General features: G+C 50.3%; 1 protein-coding gene across 2 annotated transcripts in view; it reads right to left on the bottom strand.

Annotated features, from left to right (window-relative positions):
- Syt2 (synaptotagmin 2) overlaps window positions 1-27,159 on the bottom strand; it is a 118,740-nt gene that overhangs the window by 40,616 nt on the left and 50,965 nt on the right. The window contains exon 1 of one of the 2 annotated variants that reach the window (XM_052737025.1): window positions 14,052-14,172. The exons of the other annotated variant lie outside the window; for it this stretch is intronic. The gene's annotated coding sequence lies outside the window, so the exon portion shown is untranslated. Of the gene's footprint in view, window positions 1-14,051; window positions 14,173-27,159 lie in introns of those variants that run through there. 2 annotated transcript variants of the gene reach the window in all.

Below are 27,159 nucleotides of genomic sequence, written 5' to 3'. Positions count from 1 at the left end.
GTGGAAAAGCTGGTTGAGAGAAGAGGCAAAAATTTTAGAACAACAAGGTAAACTCAGAGGTTTCGTGATCTCCCAAGATCAAATACTTGGTGAGGGATGTTTTGCTGACAGGAATGTACAAGCCATTTATGATGAGCATACAATATCCCTATGCCGTACAGCAGCTCTAAATGCTTGGGAAAAAATTCCAGAACCTGGAAAACCAACTGAGGTATACACAAAGATATTTCAGGGACCACACGAACCCTTCACTGATTTTTTACAAAGACTGAACACAGCTATAACAAGAGCTGTATCAGATAAAGAATTAAGAAAAGTATTAACTGAGTCCTTGGCATTCGACAATGCTAATGCAGAATGCAGAAGAATACTTACACCATTAAAGATCAGATCAGCTCCTTTGGAAGAATGGATTCAGTATACTAATGGTGTTGAGTCTCGTAACTACAGTAATGAGGCTTGGATAGGAGAGACAAATCCCAGAGGTGAAAGAAGGCCCCGTGTTACCAAATGTTTTACATGTGGTACACCAGGTCATATAAGTAAAAACTGTACGTGGGGTACTCCTAGGAGTAATATTCCTTTTAGGAATAGCCTAAACAGGAGACCCCAACCACCTCCCGGATTATGTAGAAGGTGTGGCAAAGGCCGACATTGGACCAGTGAGTGCAGATCAAAAATAGATATACGAGGTAACCCTTTACTGGCGGGAAACGCCTCAGGGGGCCTCTTGCAGGCCCCCAAATCCAATGTAGTACGAACATTCCCAGCCACTGTGGAAGAAATTCCTCTCCAAGACAACTGAATAAACCAATGCTTAATGTAAAAACCGATACTGCAATGGATGATAAAACAGCTCTGATGGATGGATCACAGTTTACAAAGAACACTATAAAACAAATATTTTGGCAGACTTCCATAAATGATCAAAGACCAAAGCTTAGAATTCGAATTAATGGCCTGGTTATGGAGGGACTGGTAGACACAGGTGCAGATGTGACTATAATTACACCAAAATCATGGCATCCAAATTGGCCTCTTCAAGAGGTAGATGTCCAACTTTTAGGGATTGGCACCCTATCTCAGATAAAACAGAGTTCGAGATGGGTTGAATGCATAGGGCCAGAAGGACAGAGAGGAAGGCTGAAGCCATATGTAGCAAATGTAGCAGTAAATCTTTGGGGCCGAGATCTGTTACAACAGTGGAATACCCAGATTAAAATTCCTACACTTTCAGAAAAAGAATACAGACAAATGCATGTTTCTAGGAATAATATCATCACATGCTATAAAAATCAGGCACCAACCATTCAGGCTGTTCACAAACAGAGCACAACTGCTATTGAACCCTCAGAAGTACCAACTGCCTTACCTTTAAAATGGCTAACTAATAAACCTGTCTGGGTTGGACAATGGCCTTTGACAAAAGACAAGCTACAAGCTTTAGAACAGCTGGTTCAAGAGCAGTTAAATGCTCAACACATTGAAGAATCTACCAGCCCTTGGAATTCTCCTGTATTTGTTATTAAAAAAAAGTCTGGTAATTGGAGAATGCTGACAGATCTGAGAGCTATTAATAAAGTAATTCAGCCAATGGGCTCCCTACAGACTGGGATGCCCTTGCCCTCTCTGCTACCTAAAGAATGGCCTATAATAGTCATTGACTTAAAAGACTGTTTCTTTACCATACCCTTACAAGAAAATGATAGAGAAAAATTTGCCTTCACAGTACCTAATTATAACAATTCTCAGCCAGTCAAGAGATATCAATGGAAGGTCCTCCCACAGGGAATGTTAAACAGCCCTACCTTGTGCCAATACTTTGTGCAGAAACCATTGGAGATAATTCGTGTAAAGTTTCCACAATCCATAATTTATCACTATATGGATGATATCCTATTAGCTGATCCAAAGTTAGATACATTAGAAAGCATGTTTGAAGAAGTAAAAAAAGTTTTGCCTCGCTGGGGACTGCAAATTGCTCCTGAAAAAATACAAAGAGGAGATTCTATTAACTACTTAGGATATAAGATAGAGCTACAAAAAATTAGACCCCAAAAGGTACAGCTAAGGAGAGATCGGTTGAAGACTCTTAATGATTTTCAAAAGTTATTAGGAAGCATTTCCAACTTACTGGGCATCATGGGAATACCCAAAGATGGACTACAAAATTTGGCTAATACCCTAGAAGGGGACAAAGAATTAAATAGTCCAAGAGAATTATCAGCCGAAGCTGAGAAGGAATTGGCTCTAGTAGAAAAGACAATTCGAGAAGCACATGTGGATCGTGTGGATGCAGAACTTAAATGCATTCTTGTCATATTCCCCTCCAGACATTCCCCAACAGGTATTTTGATGCAGAGGGAAGATATTATATTGGAATGGATATTCCTACCACGTAAACCAAATAAGAAATTAAAGACTTATATAGAAAAGATCTCTGATTTGATTCAAAAAGGTAAACTAAGACTTCGCCAGTTGACAGGAATGGACCCAGCAGAAATTGTAGTACCTTTAACTAATGAAGAAATTTCATCACTATGGAAAGATAATGAATACTGGCAGAGAGCCTGCAGTAACTTTTTGGGAGAGATTAACAACCACTATCCCAAAAGCAAGAGAATAGAATTCATAAAGAAGACTGAATGGGTCCTTCCTCACATTGTACGACAAAAGCCAATTTCTGGAGTCCTCACATTCTATACTGATGCAAATAAATCAGGGAAAGCAGGATATAAATCAGGAGACTTAAGTAAAGTGGAACAAAGTCCATACAGCTCTGTACAAAAGGCAGAACTGTATGCCATTCTTATGGTACTGATGGACTTCACAGAACCCCTCAATATAGTCACTGACTCTCAATATGCAGAGAGAGTTGTTTTACATATTGAAACTGCTGAATTTATTCCTGATAATACAGAATTAACTTCATTATTCATACAATTGCAGGAAATCATCAGAAAAAGGGAACATCCTATATATATAACACATATCAGATCCCATACAGGTCTGCCAGGACCTCTAGCACAAGGTAATGATGAGATTGATCAGTTACTAATAGGTAATGTGCTAGAAGCTTCAGAATTTCATAAGAAATGCCATGTAAATAGCAAAGGTTTGAAGAAGGATTTCTCCATCACTTGGCAACAGGCTAAGGATATTGTGAAAAAATGTCCTACTTGTTCCATCTATAACCAACTTCCATAACCTGCAGGGAGCAATCCAAAAGGTATACAAAGAAATGAAATTTGGCAGATGGATGTGTTTCATTTTGCAGAATTTGGAAGATTAAAGTATGTACATCATACCATTGACACCTATTCAGGATTTCAGTGGGCAACTCCTATGAGTTCTGAAAAGGCTGATTCTGTGATTACACACCTATTAGAAGTTATGGCCATCATGGGAATACCTGTACAAATTAAGACAGACAATGCCCCAGCATATGTCTCCAATAAAATGAGACAATTCTTTGCCTATTACAATATAAAGCATGTTACAGGTATACCACACAATCCCACAGGCCAAGCAGTCATAGAAAGATCCAATCGAACTTTAAAAGATATGCTAAATAAACAGCAACGGGTAACAATGACTCCTAGAAATAGATTGCATAGTGCTTTATTAACCTTGAATTTTCTCAATGCTGATGAGAAAGGAACAACAGCTGCAGAGAGACATTGGACGACAGACAAAACTCCTGAGCTAAACCAACCAGTTTATTTCAAGGATGTGCTGACCTCAGAATGGAAACCTGGATATGTTCTACGTTGGGGAAGGGGTTTTGCCTTTGTTTCTGCAGGAGAAGAAAAGCTATGGATACCAACAAAATTAATAAAAATTCGATTCGAACAGGAAAAACCCCTTGATGAGGAGAAGTAAAAGATCATCCACCAATGTGACATCTCTACAAGTTGTAAGAAAAATTTAACAATCAAAGGTTGGGGTAGGGTTCTGTTTTTGTCTTTCCAGGATGATGGAAATACCCATCTTACAGAAGTCATAAGGCCTTGGATATCTGGATGTTTACAGCAGAAAGAAAGAATCTATTGGTACCAATCTACACACGGTAAAATCTCACTGTCTAATATCTATCTCTCTATCAATCTAGAAAAGCTGTGGTTCCAATTCAATTATAAGCCAAGCTGACTTTGGAGATGGAATTGGCTCACTCCTTCTCTAAACCCAAGCATATTGCTAAAAGGAAGTTTGAGAGATTCTTCAGTCCCATATCTGAAGAGCCCTCTGGTGTGGGACAGAAGGAAACCAATAAAAAAGGACCATTGTCTTCTAGAGTCTAACTCTCTCCATGCTTACTCTTGATTTCTCAGAATCCTTTCTTACATGCTATGTCCTCTTTAAATCCAAACCTTCCATTTTGATAACAAATAAGTTTTTCTAATAGCAATCTCAGAAGTCTCCAGAAGGAAGACGGGGCCCCGACAACAACTCTACCCAATCCAGAATGATGCCATGGTAATCATCATCATACGACACTTCTTACCAGAATTTCAGACAATCTTACCCATTACTCTAAGACTTGCTGCAGAACCTACAGTTAGTCTAACTGAGATTTAACTATCTGAGCTTTCTCACAGTACCCAACAGAGATAACATCACCCCCTAAACAGCAGGAACTAATTCTAAGAAAACGACGCCCCTTCTCCCTTAGGTTTCATAATTCTCAGGGTTATGGATGATGGTTATAGGGTTGGGGGTGGAAGGAAATATTAAACTCAGTATTCTAAAAAAAAAAAAAAAAAAAAAAATGAAAAGAAGAAATGGAATGGATAGGTATAAGGTATTATGGTAGATTATTATGTATACTAGTAAACAAATTTAGTAAAATAGCAGCCTTAAATAATTTGCACTGTAATTTGCACTGTTATGGATTCTTATATGTTGATACAAATGTAAACTATTTTTATATTCCTGTCTAAGATAATTTGTATATTGATACAAATACAGAACTATATTTGTTATAATGTACATATATTTCTACTCTTATTTGAAATACTTGTATATTGATACAAATGTAAATTTATATCTGTCATACTTTATGTAGGTTCTACTTCTGTTTAGGATATTCGGTATATTGATATGTATTTAAGATTATTGTCATATTGCATATCACACTACATACTCCTACCTCTGTTATAAATATCGATATATAATTAAGATTATTGTCATATTGCATATTGCACTATATACTCCTACCTCTGTTATAACATCTTGTGTATTGTCACAATTTTGAAGTCATCGTTCTTTACCATACACTTGCTTATAGACTGTTTACCTTGTTTACGTGAAGCCTTAGTCCTTAGGTTATTTCGGTAGATAAGACTTATAGATTTATAGTCACCTATGCTTGTCATCTCTATAGTTACGTTAGTTAGGTTATCCAGATTTACAGATACATAGGTCAGATGGACAGGTAATCTTCAAACACTTCATAGACCTAGAGAATATGGCATTTAAATAACTTAGAATTCTGTTGATGTGAGACATAATTGCTCCTGGCTGCACCAATTTGATCCCGAGAGAATGTTGGGCTTCTAAGACATTTCCATTTGGAAGTTTGTCTTCTTGGCACAAAATGGCCTACTGGGCAAAGAACTGCCCTTGCCTCGACGGCTGACAGTACTAATGCAATGCTATCCTTTCTGGACAAGCGGGACACAAGGAAAGCGACCACTGTACTCTGCCAAGACAGGGTAAGATGGTCTTTCAGAATTCCTGCTTCTGAAAATGGTCTGTCAGATACTTTAGGCCTGTAGCCAATTTGAATGCACCAACAATGCTGAGAAACATTAGGTGACTGTCCAGGCTGCCAGCTGTCTCCGTCTACTCTCGCAAGATTCCCGAAAGTTGCTTGCATCCATCTACCATTTCTCAGGTACCATTATATTCCTTCTCAGGTCTTTGATGGGATTGAAGACTAGCAGTTATAGTTACAACCTAGTAGATAGAACATATTAAGTATTAGATTCAGGTTCTTTAGGATAGGACACCTTTTGGAATGATCTTTGTAACATGCCATTTACCTATGCTCTATACTTCTCTGGATAATAGTATGTGTTTCTTGCTTGATATTGTTTGCATTGGTTGTAGTTCCATCTTATCTAGGTCATTATCCCTCATTATTCCTGGACTATATTTGATAACCATTCCTTTGTATATAGTCTTGTATTAGGTTAGAACTTTCTTATTTAGACAAAAAGGGGGAGATGTAGTGGGTAGCCATTCCAGCTTTGATCTGTAAGTTCCAACCCCCATTGAGACTTCGGCAACTGTCACGCCTACAAGGCGGGGCGAAAGGAGGCGCCTGGGGACCCGAGATCTGGATCGGCTGGCGCGCTCTCTGTTGCGGGACCCTGGACTAGAGAGGTGTACCAAGCAGAGCTCCAGAGAACACCGCTGGACTGCGATACACCTTCCCCAGACTCCGCGACCTACCTATCCCTTAATTTGTAAGTTACGCCATTAAATAAATCTCCTTTTATCTACGTGGAGTGGCCTTAATAATTTCACCAATACTGCGGGCCGCACATAGTTCCCAATATTGTTGTTGTTTGTTTGCTTGTTTGTTTTGTTTTTTTAGTCAGGGTTTCTTTGTGCAGCCCTGGCTATCCTGGAACTCACTCTGTAGACCAGGCTGGCCTCGAACTCACAGAGATCCACCTGCTTCTGCCTCCCAAGTGCTGGGATTAAAGGTGTGCGCCGCCGCCACCACCCAGCAACTGTTTTTTTAAAGAAACGAAAAGAGGCTCAAAGCCACGTGCCCGAAGCTAGTGGGTTCAGGACCTGATTTTGGACTTCGAAAAAAGTTATTATACTTATTTATTTGTGCGTTCGTGTTCGTGTGTGTGTGTGTGTGGGGTGGTGGTGGTGGTACACAAACCACAGCTCATGTGTGGAGGTCAGGGGACAACTTGCTGGAGTTGGTTCTCTCTTTCCATCGTGGGTTCCAGGGACTGAATTCAAGTTGTCAGGTACAATAACAGTATCCTTACCCTCTCCGCTAAAACCTCACATCTAGGGCTGTTCTCCGAAGTTTCCCTATGGTCTGCATCAGCCCAGATTCATGGGAGACCTCATCTGGCCTTGAATGTCCTAAGAGGAGTCAGGCATGGTAGCTCATGCCTCTGATCCTGACACTGGGAAGTACTGGAGGATATCAGCAAGTCTGAAGCCAGCCTGGGTACCATAGTGAGTTCAGTACCAGTCTAGGGCACATGGTGAACTTGAGACCAACCTGGACTATATGGAGAGACACTGGAGATACACACACACACACACACACACACACACACACACACACACACACACACACACTTTGGGTGTATAGCCTGTGTGTGTGTGTGTTTAGTGAGGGAACCTCTATTACCCATACCAAGGATGCCACAAGTGAAGCTCTGCCTATTATCTAGCCTAAACACATCCAATTTACACAAGGATGATAAATAGGGAGATTCAAGGTCAGGACCAAGGTCATAGGAGACAGGCACCAGAGGCGAACCCCACAATACTAGCCAGCGTTGAACGCTCCTCTACCAAAGCTTGGGGAGTGGGGCATATGAAACACAGCTGACGCCGGGCCATAAGTTCACGGCTGACTTCAGAAGTGACCTCGGCCAGGCAACCTCATATTTTGGGCTCTTGATAGGATGATATTTGAGGAGACACTTGGGGAATGGTCCCTAGGCAGGCCTCTCTAAGACCCTGAGTAGCTCTGAAATAATGCACTCCCCTCTCCCATCCTACCCCTCACCCCACATGACCAGGTAAAGAATTAAGGGGCAGTGGGCATCTCCCAGTTCCTGGCTTTGGGTGTATAGCCTGGTCACCTTACAGTCTTCGGCAGATGTTGGGGATCAATGAGAGGCCTGTGGCCTAATCATTCATCTAGTACCGTCAGCAGACCCTGTTGGCTAATTGTCCCACCTCAGGAAGAGGAAGCAAAGGAACAGGGCACTCTCCAAACAGCCAAGATGCTGGATGTGATGTGGAACCAAGATCCCGATTCTGAGCCACCGGCTCCATGCTATTGGCAGGAGTGGAAGGCTCCTGTCTCTGACATCCCAAGAAGGCTTCACCTCAGCCTGTCCAGGGCTCTCAGCCAGGGCATTCAGGCTTGAAGGAAGACCCTCTTGCCCTGCCCTCTGCTTGGCCATCAAGGCACAGCAGCATGTCCGTGCCCTGCCTTGGCACTCCGGAGGGCAAAACCACCAGGCCTTTCCCCAGACAAATGAAGACCAGAAAATGAGAACCAGATTCAACCAAAGCCACCCAGAAGCCAAACAGTCTCACTGGGAGAACGGCCCACTGGGTCTGGTGCCAGGGACTCAGCCAGGATGTCTGCATGTGTCCAGAGAGGAGGCAGGAAGAGGCCATCCTGTGGGTGTGCCAGGCCTGCTGGCTCTGCCAGACCGTCGTCATGCACCACAGGACACTGGGGGAGATGTGGGCAGACTGACCTCCTTCACTGCATTTTCAAGAGGGCACAACTGGGATCCAAGGGTTTGAGGTAAGAGGAGAGCTGCAGCTTGTCTACAGTCACTCATGGGCAGTCCGCCATGTTCCAGATCCTTCCTATCAAATTCACTCACATCCTGCCTTACCCACTCCCAGCTCTGAGCTTCTTTCTCTTCAACATGCTCCCTTCTGTTTTATGAAACCCCTTATATCGATCATGGATGCATTTTACAGAGTAATCTTCACGTCTCTACTGTCTTCCAGGATCTAGGTAAATATTAGTACATTAAATCCTCACGTCAATCCTGTGTGTTTCCAACTACTTTATTTCCACTTTTAAATATAAGGACACTAGGATATTGAAATAATTTAGTCAAAGCCTCCCAGACAAAACACTGGAGGAGCTCGAATTTGCACACAGGCCATCCACCCAAGCACCTAGCCTTAGCACCAGAAGGCCATTGGGTCCAGTCACACCAAAGATCGCAAGAGATCCCGTGGGTTGCAGGAGTCACAGGAGTCAGGAGGGACGTTTGCTAGTGCTAGGAGCCCCATGCTGGAGGGAAGGCCAGGGGCCAGGCTACAGTCCGTCCCTGGCAGGTGGCTACCCTCAAGTCCGAGCTGAAGGCACGCTCGGAGATGGCAGCCTCATCCACCACACTGCGAGGAGCCACTTTAAGTCACTCCCATTGACGACTTCTTGATCTTCCTGCTGCGGCTGGTGGCTGAGACCAGTGTTATTCTTGGGTCAGGTAACAGCGCTGACTGATCCTAAGAAAGTGAGTGAGCTCAGTAGATCACCTCCCATGGGTGCCCATGTGGCAGTCACTAACCACTGCGGATTCCCACAGTGGAGGCCCTTCCTTACACTTCACACAGTCCATCCTGCTGGACTGGAGCCCTGTTAGCACATAAAACACGCATCTGCTTCCAAAGACACCCTTTGTTAAGCTGCCATGACAAGATTCCCCAAGCCATGCAAATCCAAAGAGACCATTCAAACAGTTGGCAGCTGCCATGAGTCCAAGAATGTCATTTCAGCAGAGGGAGGCGGCATGACCCTGTCTGTCCTCCTCCAGCCCCTCTGCATTTCAGGACAGAGAAAATGGAGCAAGATGCTGAGAGGAAACAATGCAGAGGTGGTGTGAACAAAGGCATTCTCCACCTCTCCTGACCTACCAAGGACTCGGCACATCTGTCCCCGGGCTTGGGGGCCCAGATAAGGAAGCCTGCCTTTCTGTTCCTTTGCAGTATCTTCTGCAGGCAGTTCAATGGGCCATCTGCTGCCAGACCTTTCTACAAAAGCCCCAGATCCCACCTCTCTAGGGGGTGGAAGGTGGGGAGGCATCAGCTTATAATAAAGGGAATGTATTAGGGGAGAGGGTTGCCGGGAGGACACGTGGCCGCGTGAGCCAGACCAGGCCAGCTCAGGATGCACTCAAACACATAAAGCATTATTCATTCTGGGGAGCATAAAGGAAGCAAGCACTCCGGTCCCCAACTCTACCCTCCCTGCCTCCCCAAGTCCTGCTGTCCTTTGCCGCTGGGCAAATATTGACTTTCTTTCACTCGGCTGGCCGGTGGAACCGAGAGCAAATCTCTCGCCGGCTGCTGGCTGCTGGCGGCTGGCTCCTTCCTCTGGGAGGCAGAACCGGCTGTCAGCCTGGAAGCTCGGGGCAGCAGCCATCCCAGACGGGTCAAGAAAGCAGAGCCGGTCTTCAGAATCAGACGTCTGTCCCTTGGCCTTTGTCTTGTCTCCGTTGCCAAGCCCACGTGGTTTCTTCTCATGCTCTGGCTGCCCTGCCGCTGCCGTGTGGCATGTCTGGGTTGAAGGGAGAGGAGTGGGTGGCTGGTGTGCTGCCTGTGGGACTCTGGCCCCACACTGGGGGACTTTGTACTCGCTCTCTATTCTTCTAAGAACTCAACATTCTCACTAGCAATGAGGAGGTTCCTTCTCAGGACCCATGTCCTTCCTGCCACCACAGCACTGTACCTTGGGCTCCGATGCTAGAAGAAATGGAAAATAACTGCCTTCTGCCTAGAGGAAGACAGAAAGAGAGACCGAGGGCCCCAAAGTGCTGACTCAGCTCTACCACTGGTTCTAACACTCTGTGTGATACTGGGCAAGGTGCTGGGTCTCAGTCCCCTACAATCAGAACCAAAGGAATGAATGGAGATGGCCACGAGGCCATCCGGATGCCTAATTCTGAAGTCCCCTCACCCAATAATCCCCAGCATGCAGCAATGCCTTGGTTGCATCTGCATTTCCTCCAAGACCTCATTCCTCAGCCTTTCCTCACAGGGAACCTTGAAGGGGAGGGGGCTGCACCTCTGCCTCCCTGACTGCCTCATGGCTGAGCTTCTCCACCATACGCCCTGTGCCCAGGATGCGCACACTCCAGGATGCAGAGCAGGTGGAGGACACAGGAAACACAGCACTCTCTGGGATGCCTGTGCATGGTGGCAGCTACAAGGGTGGCCTCCGATCTCCCTCTGTATGACAGAGAACCCCTAGGCAGCACCGATGATCACAGTAGGAACACAGCAGATGCCCAGAGTTTTACATAAATTATCCCCAGGTGATCTTAAGAACCCTAAAAGGCAAGGTACGTGATCCCCATTTCACAGATGAGACAAATGAGGCTCCGAGACATAAAAGAACTGGCCTAAATCCACACAGTTACTAAGGAACCTCTGATCTTAACCATTAGGACTCGCTGGGCATTGTCATTACCTCTCCTTAGGCTGAGTCACAAGATGGACACCAGGGACAGTAACCATTAGATGCCTGAATGACTCCAACAAACCTCCCAACAGCCAACGGGGCCAGCACAAATTTTTCTAGCTGGCCTTCCCCTTCACATAAGGAAGTTGGGGCCCAGAGAGGATGTTAATTTACTTAAGCTCACACAGCAAGTCTGAGTAAACCCTGCCCCTGCTTTCCTCTCCACATGACACCCGCACACTCGGTCTGGTGTGGTCCCGGGATCTTGGGAGTCCTCCTGAGGCTCAGCTGATCTCTTTGCTCTGCAACTGGCCACATCCCCCAGAAACATCCAGTCCCTCTCTAGCCACCAGTTGGCTCATTCCTGGATGGTCCAGGGAGTGAGGTTAAAAAGCCATTTTGTCATAACCACAGAAGAGACCGGAAGTGGCATCGGCTGAGAAGGGCAGAACTGAGGTAAAGTGAGAGTGTGAAGAAGCCAGACAGTGTCTCCTCCGCATGAAGTAGGACCCTTTCCCCAGGCTCTGCACAGGGTCCTTCTTCCTACTGCACAGTGCCTTGGTGGCCGGAGGGACAGGGACAGGGACAGTAGCTGCTCCCACACCCCGTGGAAACTTTGGGCTCCTTGGGGTGATTATACTGCAAGTCCCCTAGCCCTCACCCTGCTCCCCATGGCCCCTGCTCCCAGCTGCCCTACTGCCTGTGTGCCACGGGCTTTGACTGATACAATGAATAATGGCCGTGGCTCTTCCGGCTCTTCTGGGATCCACACTGTATTAAGCACTTCACATGTTTCTTCTTTAATCTCCATAGGAACACTAGAATACCGCCGCCTTTATCACTAGCTGTGTTTTGACAATGAAGTCTCTGAAGCTCAAAGATAGAAAGGCACTCACTCACTCAAGGTCACTGAGTAGTAACCAGCAGGATGGGGCTCCAGAGGTCTTACTCCAGGGCTGTGTGGAGCCTGGGGAAAGGGTCCTACTTCTTAAAGCATGCTTCCAGGCATCTCTGGGGATAGGAATCAGGGAGGAGCCATGCCCTGGGAGTTCCAGAGCCACCTGGTCTCATGGAACACCTGTCTGGTACTCAGGCACCAATCCTGACCTCCAGCCACAAGTCTTCAGAGATGGATGGGTTCTGGGACATTCTCCGACTTGACTTTCTTCATAAACAGGTGAGGAAGACTGGAAAGAGGCTGGCCCAAGGACACATCCAATCACACAGATGGGAAGCAGGGCTTGTAAACTCAACCTAACTCCTTTGTTTTCATCCAGGGGTCTTCCTACAGCACCTGAGACCCAGTGCCAAGCTGAAGTCCCCACAGGTTCTCCCCAAGAATGACCCCAGTGCGATGGTGTACAGGCAGTCCAGACTGTGCAGTGGGCTGTTACTGCTCACACTGGAGATCTTTCTAAGCCGGGAGGATTCTGGAGGTAGCCGGACAGCAGAGCAGACAGCATGACCTTGAGAGGCCTCTGACGCTCCTCTCTACCCCAGGGACCCTCTCCCCAGGGAAGGCTATGCCCTGTGCAGAGGGTAAGCAGTTCTGGGCTGACACTGGCCTGCCTTCCTCCCAGGCTGGAGACTCTGTGAGGAACAGCAGTAACGGGACAGGCTGTAGGCCTCTGTCCACTGGGAAGGTTAGGGAACTATGCACCCAGAGGCGAGCCTTCTATACCCTGCTTCCTCCTTCCCTTCAGTTGGGACAGCAGGTGTCAGGTTTGGGGAGACCCCAGATCCTCAAATGCCCTATGTCCCAAACCCCCCTTTTCAGGTCGACAGAGGGGTAAAAGTGTTCATCAAGGTCAGCAAACAGGTCAGAATGGAAGCCTTCTGACTCCCCCTGGAGTTCTGGGTGCAGAGTTTCACACTGTCACCGCCCCCCCCCCCAAGTGTGCACAGGGTTCTCTGCAGAGGCCAAGAATCAAAGGTAGTGAATTCCCAGACACAGAAGCTTGGCAGGCCGACTCACGGGCTCCTTCACCGGAACTCCTTTCTCCTCATTCTGCCCTACATCATCCCCATTCTTGTGTGGTGCGCCAGTTCCCTACATCCTACTGAAACTCCCTTAGGTACACCATTTATCCAAGGTCACACAGCAAATCCTGTAGAGCACTCCTGCCCACTCTCCCCTTCTCCCGGGCCTCTTCTAGGTCCATGGCTGCTTGCCAGGATCCCTGAGAACCCTGATCCCTTCAATGCACAAAGCCGCGGCACCGGTTGGAGGATGAAAAAGTTCTGGGGAGAGAACCGGGCAGAAAACATGACTGCAGATCCTGGTGTGGACAGACCAGGCCGATAAGGAGTGCAAAGGACAGAGAGTCCTGCGTTCTGCAGAGTGCCAGCACCCCCACTGCGCTCCGCTCTGCGCCAGGGGGCTCCAAAGCTCCGCGCACGCACGTGGATCCTCCAACTCATCCTCACTGCGGCGGGGGCAACCAGGGTCCCCCACGCCCTGCACATGCTTCTCATCGCACACCCACTCCATCCGCCCTCCGGGGCACTTCTTCCTATGGTTTCAAAGCTGTAAGTGCCCTGGCTTTCTAGCTAGCTCCCTGTCCCAGCACAGATGCGCTATCCTAGGCTCCGCACTAGAACAGGTCGAGTGGAGAGGTTCCTAAGATATTCAGGACATCTCCCCCGGGACAAACAAGTGGATTTCCGGAGCCCGATCTCACCAGGGGCTGGCCCTGCACTTAGTTTATACCTCAGCCAAGTACCAAACCCAGAAAGTCCGGGGTCCAGCACCAGGCCCTGGGAAGCTGCTGGTGTCCTGGGTGTGGCCTCGCTTGGGACTGCGGGGCATGGGGATGGCCTCGCAGGGTGCCCTGCTTGGGCTCCCTCTTACCCGGGGACGTTCCGGGAGCTGATCGGCGTGGGCTGGTGGAGAAGGCAGCGGGAGCCTGCCGCCCCGAAGTCCAGATCCCCTCTTCCCACTCCCGCGCCGGCCGGCGCTGCAGCTCTCCTCCCGCTCCCTCGCTCGCGCGCTCTGCAGTAGTAACAACCTGATCCGCTTCCCCCGCCCGCCAATTGAGATGCGCCTCACATCCGCCTGCACACGCGCGTGCGGCCCCTCAGAGGCGATCCCCGATCCCGATCCGGATCCCGGATCCCGGGGAGCAGGGACCTGCACCGGCACCCCCACGCCCCCCTCCTTCAGCCAGGACAGCCCGCAGAGGGCGGCAGAGAAGGGGCCGCCCCGGGAAGGTGCAGCCTGGAAGCACCGGGAAGAGGGGTCTAACCGCATGCGGCCATTCAGAAGTTGCAGGCCGGGTGGTTCAGACCCTGGAACCGCATGGGGCTCCCCCGGCTCTGCGGAGAATCCCTGCCGCCCGCCCGCGCAATGCCCTCCTACGACACTCTCCACCCGCCCCGCCACGGCAAGCTTTTCCAAGCTTCTCAGTGCTCAAGAGTGGTTGGGGGAGGGGAGCGAGAGAGAGCGGGGTGGGGGGGACCTCCGCCAGTCGGAACTGCAGGGGAGAGGGGAGAGGAGTGACGTGCTTCAGGGATACAGTTGAAGGTTTTCCTGAGTCGAGGGGAAAAAAGAGAAGGGAAGGGGAACAAAAGGCATACCCCGAAGGGAAGAAAGGAGGGGGTGTAGTCCAGGGGGCAATGCGCCAGGTTTCTGGAGGGTGGAGTCAGGTCAGGGTGCGGGGGCTTTCCATAGGTAACTGGGGGGGGGGGGGGGACGCGGGAGAAGAGAAGCTGTCCTCATAAGGGTTGCATCCTGGAGCCCTCCCTGCTTGTCCCAGATCTTGCTTTCTTCTTCTTGGGCAAGGTGGGGAGGGCTTCCACAAACCCTGAGTGAGGACACTGAGTAGGAAGTGGCAGGGAGGCTTGGAACCAGGGTGCCCCCTCGTCCCCAGTGTCTTGGTCTCACCCTCGTGCCTCACACTCACTTCCCAACACCCCTGCTGCTAAGATCTCCGAAGCCCAGTCCCCAAGTGGCTGGTCAGGCTTCCCCAGACCATCCCACCCTTGCTCCAGTCGGTCCAGCTTGCTCCACCCTCTGCGGCAGCACCTTCCTCGTCCCCCTCCTGTTCAGTACACTCAGAAACACGAGTTCAGGACCCGCCGCCGGAGAACTGGCTTAGGCTTTCCAGGGTTTCCCATGGGCATACTTGGGGGAGATGGGAAATTCCCAATCTGCCATCAGCCCCCTCGTCTTCATCTCCCTGTCCCCAGCCCCAAGACTGTGCCATCATGCCCAGCGACTGCAGTAGTCCCGCAGCGTGGCTGCTCTTTGTGGGGCTAGTTTTAGAATGGCAGCTGTTTGCTGAAGGCCCCCTAGGCTACAGAAAAGCTAACTGGGGTGGGGGTGGGGGGGATTCCAGGCAGCATGCCTGGGCGGGAGTATGTGTCTGGACACCTGGCAGGGGCTGCACATGGGTGCTGGGAAGGGTGCTCCCAGGTGGCCCTTCTCCAGAAAGAAGGGGCGGCCTGAAAGAGCTCAAGGTCAGAATCTACAGAGTACTAGGGGTGGCTCTCAGGTTAGAATACAGGGTTTCCTTTAGTGCTCAACAGCATCCTGCCTCAGGAGGGCCCATGCCTGCATGACGGGAGTGGATGAATGGTGATGCTCGGGAGGGATTAAAACGACACTGCTTCATGAACTGAAAGATGCCTTGAGTTTGCTCACCTCTGCTGCAATCTAAGAGCAGGGGCGAAGTCCATCTGCAAGGTTATGCCCACACTTTCTAGAAATACCTGTTTGGTTCACAGACTGTCTCCCTGTGCCTGTCCCCTCCTAGGGTGGAGGGGTAGTGGAATTCTGTTGGTATGTGACAGGATCAGGTGCCCATCCACACAGGCAGGGGAGGCAGGGAGCTGGGCCTGTCCTCTGAGGAAGGTATCTGCAGTTGGGCTCCCGTCCCTGACAGGGGTTGTAAGAGCAAACCTTGGTCTCTTAATCCACACAGGTGGCTTCAGGGCAAGGCAGGGATAGTTCTTTGTTTGATGATGGAACAGAAGTCCCCTAAAATGTGGGTAACTCCGCCAAGGAGTCACGGTGGCCCAAGGCTGAGCCTTGTGATTCTAGATGCTGATCTTTCCCTAGAGTCCTCATTGACTGAGTACATGGCTATGCCTCCCCCTCCTCCCCAAGTGCTCCTTCCAACCACTTGTCCTCCTCCTTTGTCTTCTTGCAAGTTTCCTGCCCCTGAGCCTCAAGGTGCTGCCCCTTACCACTCTCCAGTTTCACCCGGTTCTGCCCTTGCCCACATCTCTGCCCTCAGTGCTCTGCCCTACCCCAGGACCTTTGCACATGCTGTTCTCACAGAGTCAGGCACCGTTCTCTTTCCCCTCACCATCTCACCATGTCAACCCCCCACCCCACCCACCCCCAGCACTGCTAGCCTCAGTTTCCTGCCTCTCCCTCCTTGGTTTTCACCCTTTATACTCTGTTGTTTGGTTTGGTTTTGGTTTTGCGAGACAGAGTTTCTCTGTGTAGTTTTGGTGCCTGTCCTGGATCTCACTCTGTAGACCAGGCTGGCCTCGAACTCACAGAGATCTGCCTGCCTCTGCCTCCCAAGCGCCGGGATTAAAGGCGTGCGCCACCACTGCCCGGCTATTCTCTTAACTGTAATCTCCATGAGAGGCTTTCCTTTGGTCTAGCCTCCACACACACAGAAAATCTTCAGTAAACATAGGCATGAGGCTGAGTGTCCTCAAACGCCAGGGCTGCTACAGGCACCTGGTGTGACTAGACTATGTAACCTCTCACCTGCGACATCAGAGTTTAACTATAAAACAGGGTTATTGTCCTGGATTAAGGGGATGGTGGGTGTGGAGAGACTAAGGTACTCTAGGGAAGTGCTCACTCCCGCTGGTGAAGGAATCAAGCTTTCTGCTACTTCTGGCTTCTCCCTAGGACACTGAATCCTCACCTGCCAAATCTCCCCCTGCCACAGCACCTCATTTTGTGGCTCTTGAGACCCTGACATCTGTCCTAGACTTCCTGGGGGAAAGGGGATTGCAGCTGGTGCCAGCTCTTCCCCTTTCCACCTGGCTTCACCAGGCTGCCACCAGTTCTCTGCGTTCACCCTGAGTTGGCCCCAGGTACCAGCTCAAACCAACCCAACTCCCAGCCATGGATGCATGCCTTGGCTGACTCAGGAGTGGCCAGGGAAGGACTGGAGGTTGTTGCCTCCTTCATGACCAAGGTCACTCCCAAATAAGTCCACATACTATGAGCAAAGTGTCTCCCTTCAGGTCCAATGAGGTGGCGGCTCTAAGCCCCTCCCATGCAGACAGGGAGCTGCCCTGGCTCTCTGCATCTAAGCAGCACACCCCAGGCCTGTTTCCAGAGCTCTGGGATGGAATGGGGTTGGGGATCACTCACGGAAGGGATGCCCTGAAACCCACTCCGCATTCCAGGTGTCCTTCTTCCTGTCCCTGTCACCTGAGCTTACAGCTCCTCCCCCAGGCTTTACTCCAGGAGCACACCACAGCTGGGTCCCTGCAAAGCGGCTTGAGGTTGCTGCATGCACAGTGCAGAAGAAGTCTGCTGGAAGTTAGCTCCCACCCCATCCCCAGGCTTCCCCTGAGCGAGGTGTGAGCGAGCACGTTGAGTTGGTATATGACAGCGCTTCCCCTTGACTGAATTCCCTCTCCACTTCACACCTGTCCAGACAATATAATAGTCCCAGCACTTGCTTCCCTTCTAGAAATTAGATTCCTGCAAAGAGCGTCAACTCCTGCAGATGCCACCATGACCGTCACCAGAGCTGACAGGGACCTTTCCTCCTCAACGTTGTCCCTCCTTCCACCACCCTGGTTTCAGAGCAGCAGCCCCCAGACCCAGAAGCATCCGGCTTCACAGCTGAGAAAACGGAAGTTCCGGAAAGGCAAAGGGCTTGCTCCAGTCTCCAGGGCCAGGACCCAAGCCAGGATTCAAACCCTGATCTGTGGGTTCAGACAGCCACCCTCCTCCTGGGGAGAGAGAGGACTGTCCAACACCATACCACCACTTTTAGCATCTTCCACTTTTAGCTGGACTCAAAGAGAGCATCTCTAGATCTCCCCAAGGAGGGCTTTTCCTAGACATGAGTACCAATTCCCAGGCCACCTATGCACAATGCATGTTTGGCAGAGGGGCCTTGAAGAGGGAAAGGAAATTGGAACTGTACACTGAGCCTCTCTCCAGCGACTTCAAGAAGCCAAGATAACAGTCCTCCACAGCTGTGGGAGGGAGGCCCCTCAGGGAGGGGTCCTCCACTCCAGGTAAGCCTGCCCACCTGAAGGGGGGGGGGGCACTTGCTCACACACGGTGACCTCTATTGCCATCTACTGGTCAGAACACACAGCCTCTGTTAGCTGGATTTCTAGTACAGTTGGATTTTTCCTGTAGAGAAAAAGAGAATGCAACCTGGAACTTTCTGTCCCACATTTTTTGGATAAGCATTCCTGAGGATGCACTGTGTGTCACACACTCTGCTAGGCCTGGGAATGACATGCTGTAGGTCACAGTCCCTACTGGCAGAGAGAGGCACATGAGCTGCAGGGAGAGACAAGGAAGAGCTGGCCATGGGATGGGGTGTTTCCCTGGGCCTCAGTGTGGCCTGCTGTGGAGAAACTCCCAAGGCAGACAGCCTCTCACTGGCACCCAGAGTCCACCTTCTGCAAGGTCTCCCAGCCTTGTTCACAAACAGGGTGGGAAGGAGTGATGGGGAACGGAATGGGACTCAGGCATCGTCAGGGGCCTGAACTCAGAGGGCCTTGGAGGCCAGACCGTGAGCAGCGAGATGCAATGTAAACGCTTCCTTACATCAGGGTGAGGCTTGGAGGTGGGGCAGCCAGGGAGCCCCAGGCAGATCAGAGCCGGTACTGCACAGGTATGGAACCGACGACACAGTGGCCCACCACGGGTAGAGGAGGCCACAGGGCAACTTCGGGGACTCCGGAGAGCATCACTGAAGCTAGGGTGGAGTCTGTCACCAGAGTGCAGAGACCAGACTGTGGGGTATGAGTTGGGACAGTCCCCGTTTAGAAGCCTGGACTGCATTCCGGGGGAAACACCACGCAAACACTTAGACATGCAGATGTGGGGTTCAGAGAGAGGCTCTGGATGGGAGACTTGCCTTTTGAAGTCACCTACTCTTGAATTCTAGAGGAAAAACCCAAGCCCATGTCTCAGTTCTGGATCACTGGGCTCAAGGGCTGGCTAATTCTCTTTCCTACCACTCTTCCTTTGGAGTTTTGATTCCTGGGCCAGCAGTGCAAGCCCTTAACTAAGAATCCATGGAAATATGTCTCTCCCCGGTGCAGAATATCCTTGTCTTTTTGCATATACAGTTTGACAACTCAGTGACATCATTCTCACTGGAGAAAACACCACCACCCAAGCATCGTTCTTTCCCAGACGCACACAGCCAGTGTGTTACTTTCTGACCATGAGGGCCCTTCGCCATGGCCCCACCTGATCACTCAGCACCCATGCCTCTGGCCCCAGTCTCCCAGTGGTCTGCACCCCACCCTGCCCACTCACCTGCACTGCTTTCTGATGGACTCAGTCCTGTCAGAGTGCCTCACTCCCACGCTCGACAGCCAGACCTCATGGGCTCTGTCCTTCACCAGTCTCCAAAGGCTTTGCTGGTGCATTGGGGGTTCTTTGCAGTCACCCCGCTCACCCAGCACAACTGAGGCACGTGGCAAACACTTCATCACCCCCGGCTGCTGACCTTGTATCAGAGAAAAACTGGAACTAGGTGCTCCTCTCTCCGGGGAGACCAGGAAGAGGGTACGAATCCAGAATAGAGGCGGGGCCCCATTTCTGGACATTTCTCTAGGTGAGCCAACCTGTGTCCCTCTGTTACCATGGTGATCCCTGGCAGTGAAGTGGAGGTCCTGGGCAAGGAGGCAGGGACCTGGAATCTGGCTGTCACGGGCTCTGACTTGCTGGGTGACCTTGACTAAGTTATTCTCTCTCTGGGTCACATCTCAGCCTGTGTCTTGATCAGAAGGGTCAGTGCACAGTAGTAAGATGGCCACTGGGGCTTCCGGGCACTAACAACCTGCTTTTAGCCAGCTTCCTCCCACTCCAGCCTCAAAATGGGGAAATTAATTGAGTGTTCAAGCCTCTTCCCTTGCCCAGCCATAACTGAGATTACTGGGAAATTAGGGTGACATTGGTGCAAATAATTGAGTGTCTCTCCCCAAATGGTCTTCAGGCCCCGTTGCTTTAGCTGCTGCTTAAATAGATGAGCTAATTAACTTAACTAATTGCTCCCAAGGTCTAATATTTTCAGTCACATGATCCAAGAAGACACGTTCTCCATGGTCTTTCTGCTGTCCACACTCCCCGACTGATGGACCAGCTTCCTGCTGGCCTGGGGACAGCCACTGCACCCTGCATTCAGGCCAGCTCTTATGGCTGGACTCTTGGCACCAGAGTTCCACCTGCCTCTGTCCACAAAACCTGCCTCAGTTTACCTGCCAATTCCTTCATCCTCTCAACAACTTACAGTTAACTATCTGCTTTATGAATCAACTGTGGTACTGAGCTGGGGAGTGATGAGCGGAACAGACAGGGTCACGTCCTCACAGAGTGCTTGGCTTGCTTGCCAAGGTGACACCAGTCACTGACCACACACACACACACACACACACACACACACACACACACACACACACACACACATACATGCCATTCTATCTGCGATGCAACCAGTAATATAAAGAGAACACGGGACAGTGCTGTGCACAAAGGCAATCAGATTTTTCAGAGAGATCAAGGGGGACTTCCTGGAGGAAGAAAGGCTTGACCTGATTTGAAGGCTGGGCAGATACTAACTGCACAGCGAAGAAGAGAGTGCACTGTAGGCCGATTGCCTGGACTCTGCAGAATCCAGGAGAGATGCTAATAGCTGGACCAGGTGACTCAGGATAGAAAGAGCAAAAAGTGATTGGCTCTGGGGTTGGACTGGGTGTGAGAGGAGAGAAGGGGAAGCATTAAGAATAATTTGGGCTGGAGACACAGCATGTACAGCTCTTCCAGAGGACTGGAGTTCGATTCCCAGCACCCATGTCCGGCAGCTCACACTCCTGTAACTCTAGACCTAAGGGGACCTGACACAGCTGATCTCCTGGACACCTTTACACACACACACACACACACACACACACACACACACACACACACACATCCACACCCACATGACACAGACACATACACATGAGTTAAATAATAACTGTTTTTTCAAAAGTAACTCCTAAGCTATTGGCTCGTGGCTGGATGACAGAGAGCAAGGGACGAAGCAGGCATGGGGACGCCTGCGACAGGGAAAGGAGACGTTTGTGTCCTTGTGCCAAGGCCCCCAAACCTGAGGGCAAAGGGGCTCTGACTGTCCTGCCCGCACGCATACCACCCACCCTATAGCTGACTCAGACCTGGGATCCCAACTGAAGGAGGCTGAGCCTGGGGGACGGCCTGGACTTTCCAGGGCTGTGAAGGGCCCAGGAGGGGGCTGCAGCAGCATTTAGAAGTCGGAGAGATGCTTTCTAGCACCTGGACAGTATTGTCAGTGGTGCTAGAGCACAGTGGTCCTGGAGAGCGAAGTGGACTTTGGAACACTTACCTGTGTGTGCACTTGGGTACACACACACACATATACACACACGTAAACCTGTGTGCACACACATTTATACCCACATGTACACATCCCCACTCCCACACATACACACGTGTGTACACACTCACATATGCACGCAGGAGGTTGGGGGCACACCACACAAGCCCTGTTATCGCCTCCCTGGCTGCCTTGAATAGCTACTGGAAGACTTCATTAGTGAGTCAGGAGGAAGCCGCTGGCCCCTGTTGAGAGCCCTCTGGCTGGGTTTCCCTCAGCATGTTCCCATCCCTTCTTGTCTTGCCTCTGGGCTCTACCACCAGCTCTGCCCCAGCTGAGTGACCTTGGCTAAATGGTCTTTTCCTGTGACAGAGGGACTGGGTAAGGTGATCTCTAAGCTCTTTTCAGCCCTGAGAGTTGATGGGTTTGAGTCTCTATGCTGGGATACTCTAAGTGGGTGGATAGAAAAGGCGCGTGCACACCCACAGCACACACACACACACACACACACACACACACGCACACGCACACGCACACGCACACGCACACGCACACGCACACGAACACGAACACACCACCGGGTTTTTTGGAGACAGGGGAGAAAATTAAGAGGACGTCTCACTCTGAACGGAGCCAGCAATGGGCATACGTGGGTTTTAACTGAAGGTTCTCTGAGAATTAGACATGAGCTGGGTGACAGTGCTGTAGAGGGGCAGGAAGCCACCTCCTAGCCCGGACCCCTGTCTGCAGCCCTCTCCATCCCCAGCCATGTCATGGCCTCCTGAGTTCCACCTGGGCAGTCCCCCCTGCCCACTCTGGACCTCAGGGCTGTGATAGCAGCTGCCAGAGGGGGCGAGGAAGCGGCGGCCCCTGGTGTGCTGGGAGAGTCTCTGCTGTGCCCGGCAGACTGCATCTCAGCGCCACTGCATTGCAGTGGTCCGATTTTTTTGTTGTTGATGTTAGTTTTTATCCTAAAAGCCCTCATTTTCTGGGGAAATATGAAGTCAAATGCTTTCAAAAAGGGGTGACCAGATTGCCTGGGAATATGCCAACCCCTTCCCGTCAGGGAGACCAGCCTGCCAGGGAAGAGCCCCCGGACCCTGCTCTTGGTAAAATGGGGAGGACCGGGTCAGAGGAACATAAAGCGGCTGATTGTCCCCTCCTAACAGCCAGGCCCAGACCGGACATAAATGTTTGTTGAATTAGAGCACTTCTGAGCTTCCTGGTCTCTGGGGGCTGGGGCTTGAGGCTCCCACACACAGAGGCTGGGCTGGGCTCAAGGAAATCAATCACTCTCTTTCTCCTAATGAACCCTTGCAGAGGGCAGCAGTGCCCACTTCTTTCAGAGCACCAAGCACGCTGTGAGCTGCAGGGGTTGGGGCAGGGCATGCACGTGGCGGCCCCTCCTCTCTCCCGCTGCCTGGCATTCCCTCCACTCAGCCCCTGCTAAGTGTCCTTCTGGTCTTAAGTTTCACAGTCAGGGAATGCCAGGCTCTGCATCTCCCATTACAAAGGCAATGGCAGCCGGGCTTTGGCAACACAGGCCTGTAATCCCAGTTCCTGGCCAGCTGAGGCACAAGGATCATGAGTTCAAGGCCAGCCTGGGTTATACAGTAAGATTCTGTCTCTAAATAAATAAATAGATAAATAAACAAATAAAGGCACTAAGCTCAGTTATGAAAATAAATCCAGAAGGGCTGAATGAAATCAGGGGCAGACTTAGCCCTGCTACTTGACTTCCCTTCCTTCTCCCTCAGAGAAGGGTTTCCAGGGACTCTGACCGCCCTGGAGAGACACCAGGGTCACTTAACTGACAGGTAGAAAGCCGCAGAAAGAGACAACTTGGATGCAAGGTCGGGGCAGCGGCTCTTGGCTAGGTGAGTGTAGGAGTGGCATCTCCACCTCAGAAAAGATAACAGACCCGGCTCCGTGCTGGTCCTCAGGTGTCTGAGCTGGGCTCAGGTGGTGTAAGCACCACAAGGTCCTGCACTCTCTCCCCACAACCTGGAAGGGCTGGGAGAGCCCTGTCTGCCCTCTGTAGTGTTTAGTCTCTCTCCGGCACAGATGGCTGTAGCTCAGGGGCAGCCAGGGTACAACAGAGCCAATCTGGGAACAGCCCAGGGAGGGATACTGCCAGTCAGCCCATCTGCCGAGCAGGTGACAGCTGCTGACATGTAAGTTGGAGCGAGGGACAGGGAGTCTGGTCGATAGGGTCAGAGCTGCTTCCTCTAGGACCTTATCCCCCCGCCCAGACTCCCTGGGCACTGTGCCTAGCATGTAGGTCTTCAGTAAAAACAGACTGATGCCCGTCCGCAGAGAGAGGCTGCCCCCTCCTCCTGTGTGTCCATCAAAACAGGGCGGAGCACAAGGTCACTGCAGACGGAAGTGATAGCTCTCTTCCCTGTGAGATCCAGACAAGAGGAAGGGGTGGCGGGATGAGGGTTAGCCACGAAGGGGAATGCCCTCTGGAAAAGCAGAGGCCATCTCACCAGAAGCCCAAGCTTGGGTCCCGAACCCACTACTTTCTCACTGCTCTGACCTAAGGCAACTTCACTAACTTATCCGAGCCTCAGTTTCCTTGAATGCGAATAGCAATACTCTATCTCATGAGGCAGGGCTATGTGACAAGGCATGCGTGTCCTCAGTAAGCAGCGACTACCACTAGCCCAGAAGAGCAGAGAATGGCAAGAAATCTCTTTGCAGGCAGCCATAACCCACTGCTCCCAGAATTTAAGAGGCATTAAAAAACTCCTGGAATTTTCCACAAAATACAGATTCCCAGGCTCAATTCCAGATTCAGTTGCAATAGGGTAAGTTCTGTCTTCCCAGAAAATGTTGAGCTGGGAGTCTACGGGTTACATTTTGAGAACTATCAGCCCCAAAGACAGGAGAGATGGTCCCAAGGCTACAGCCAAGGACTGCATAGACATCGGGCCATTCTTGCAAGGAACAGAATTCTGTCCCTGCTTGCTCCCCCCCTCCACCCCTTCTATCAAGCATTTTGGTTTCCCCTGCCACCGTCTCATGCTCCCTCAAAGCCATTTAGTAGATCAGCAAATACTCACTCAGCCTCTGCTGTGTCTGCCACTGTTCTACATGCTGGGGACAGACAGAGCAATAAAAAGACACAAAATTCCTCCCGAGGCTTGGTGGTGCATGCCTGTAATCCCAGTATTTGGACAGCTGAGGCAGGAAGACCCCAAGTTCAGAGCGAGCCTGTACTACATAGCCAGATCTGTCTCAAAGCAAACACCCTTGTCCTCATACGTCCATACAATTTATATATTTATTGGCATTCATCCATGTAATACCCACTCTGCCAAGCACTGTGCCAGGCATTCAAGCTGAGTGCAAAGAAGCTTGTCCCAAGAAATCCAAGGGGAAGAGGCCTTAGGGACCAATGAAGTCCTTAGACTTCAGTTCCAAACCCTAAGGCTTAGGGCAGTGTCACGATAACTGCTCTCCCCGCAAGGCCACCTGCTGGCCTCACCAACTGCAGCTCAGAGGAAGCACCCGGAAGATATGGATGGCTTGGCCTTTCTCCCTGGCTCACTCACTGTCACTGCTGGGGACAAACTATTTCCTCCTTCCCCCATCCAGCTCTGTCCCTTTGTATAATTCTATGCCTCATAATTACACATGAGGGCAAGCTAACTCCCCCAAATGCCGCGTCAGGCCATCGATAACATTCCCTCGTGGCTGCCCTGCACCACTCTGCAGCCCTCAAACTGCCTGGCAGGGAGAGCTCAGCCTGTGGCCTCCATTTTTCATGCCAACCCCACATCCATCACCAGCCTGCCAGCTCCGCTCTGCGCTCCAAGGGGGCAGGTGTTCAAAGAGAACGCTCTGCAGGTGCTGGCCTGCTCCGCCACTCCTGCTGGAGGGCTTATTGGAAAATTTAAAATCTATTTCTTGGTGCTGGGAACTGCATCCAGGGCCTCCTGCTTGCTAGGCAGGTACTCTACCACTGAGATGCCTGCTCAGTCTCCGGAGGGTTTGTCCCCACAAAGGGATCTTGATGGTGTAAATAGAGTGAGGCACAAAAGAGCCCCTGATTTGTTCAAAGTTGGCTGTAACACGTGTCATTCATTTCATATGTTTACTCATTCATTAATTCACTGGGCAAACACCTTGAGAGAGCTCCGGGCACCAAAACTGCATTCATCACCGGACATATAACAATGATGACATGATCTCTGACCTCAAGCAGCTCCCACTCCAGTGAGGAGACCCACGTGACCACACCACAGGCAGACACGAGACAGGCACCATTAGCGCAGATGTCATTAACCAGGAGGGGGTGGAGGCAAGTGACTGAAGAGACCCTGGAGACCCACCTTCTCTGAGCCTGGGGTGCATACTCCTAACTTCTTTGGGCACATACCAAGTTCACCATGAGACATGTCCTGTGGTCCCAAATACAGGCGTTTGGCACAGGACACAAAGCTTTAGTTTGATCGCTGACTCAGCCTTAACTATCTAAGGTAAAGGCAAGCAGATGAGAAGTTCAAGGTTGAGACCAGAGAGGTGAGTCAGCAGGTAAAGGTGTTTGCCATCAAGCCTAGTGATGAGTTTGAACCCCAGAACCCCAGAATAGAAGGACAGAACTCCTGAAAGTGATTCTCTGATTGACACATGCACACTATGGTACATGCACAACTATACACACAAATACAAATGTTTGGAAAGGATGCTAAGTCTGTGCAAATACCGGAATTACAGTGTGGAAAACCTTTAATCCCAGCACTCAGGAGACAAAGGCAAGCAGATCTCTGTGAGTTCAAGGCCAACTTGGTCTACATAGTGAGTTCCAAGACAGCCAGAACTACATAGTGAAAGCCTGTCTTGAAAAAAAATAATAAATAAATAAATAAAAAGAATGTTAGATCAAGTTTGTGGTCCTCCTCAGCTATACAGCAAGTTCAAGAACAGCCTGGGCTACAAAAGACCCTGTCCCAATAAAATAATAATAGTTAGCAGAGTATCTGGTACACAGGGGGCAATTGTCTGTAATGACAATGGCCCTGGTGTCAGGGCTGGAGAGGAAATGCTTGCTCATTGCCCATGAAGGGGACAGCAGCAGGACACGGTAGAGGACCACGGACATACTCTGTGGATGTACGAGCTGAGTCACGGAGCTCCTCTTGGTGTCAGTACTGGTACAACTGCTCTTACACATTTCTTTCTGATACCAGCATTATGGGTAGGTAAGCAAAGAACGGTGGCCACGTTACCTCTGCCCACCAGTGAGTGGGAAGGATCCTGTAGTGGTTCGAATAAAAATGGCCCCCATAGGCTCATGTACTTGAATGCTTGCCTGCCAGCCACCACATTTCCCACCATGATGGCCGCTAACCCTGGGAAATGGTGAACAACCCCCCCCCCAACCCC

This window comes from Peromyscus californicus, unplaced genomic scaffold (genome assembly GCF_007827085.1).
Source record: "Peromyscus californicus insignis strain IS unplaced genomic scaffold, ASM782708v3 Scaffold_14__1_contigs__length_90479793_seg_2, whole genome shotgun sequence".
Classification (NCBI taxonomy): domain Eukaryota; kingdom Metazoa; phylum Chordata; class Mammalia; order Rodentia; family Cricetidae; genus Peromyscus; species Peromyscus californicus.
This window is presented reverse-complemented; position numbering and strand designations above follow the sequence as displayed.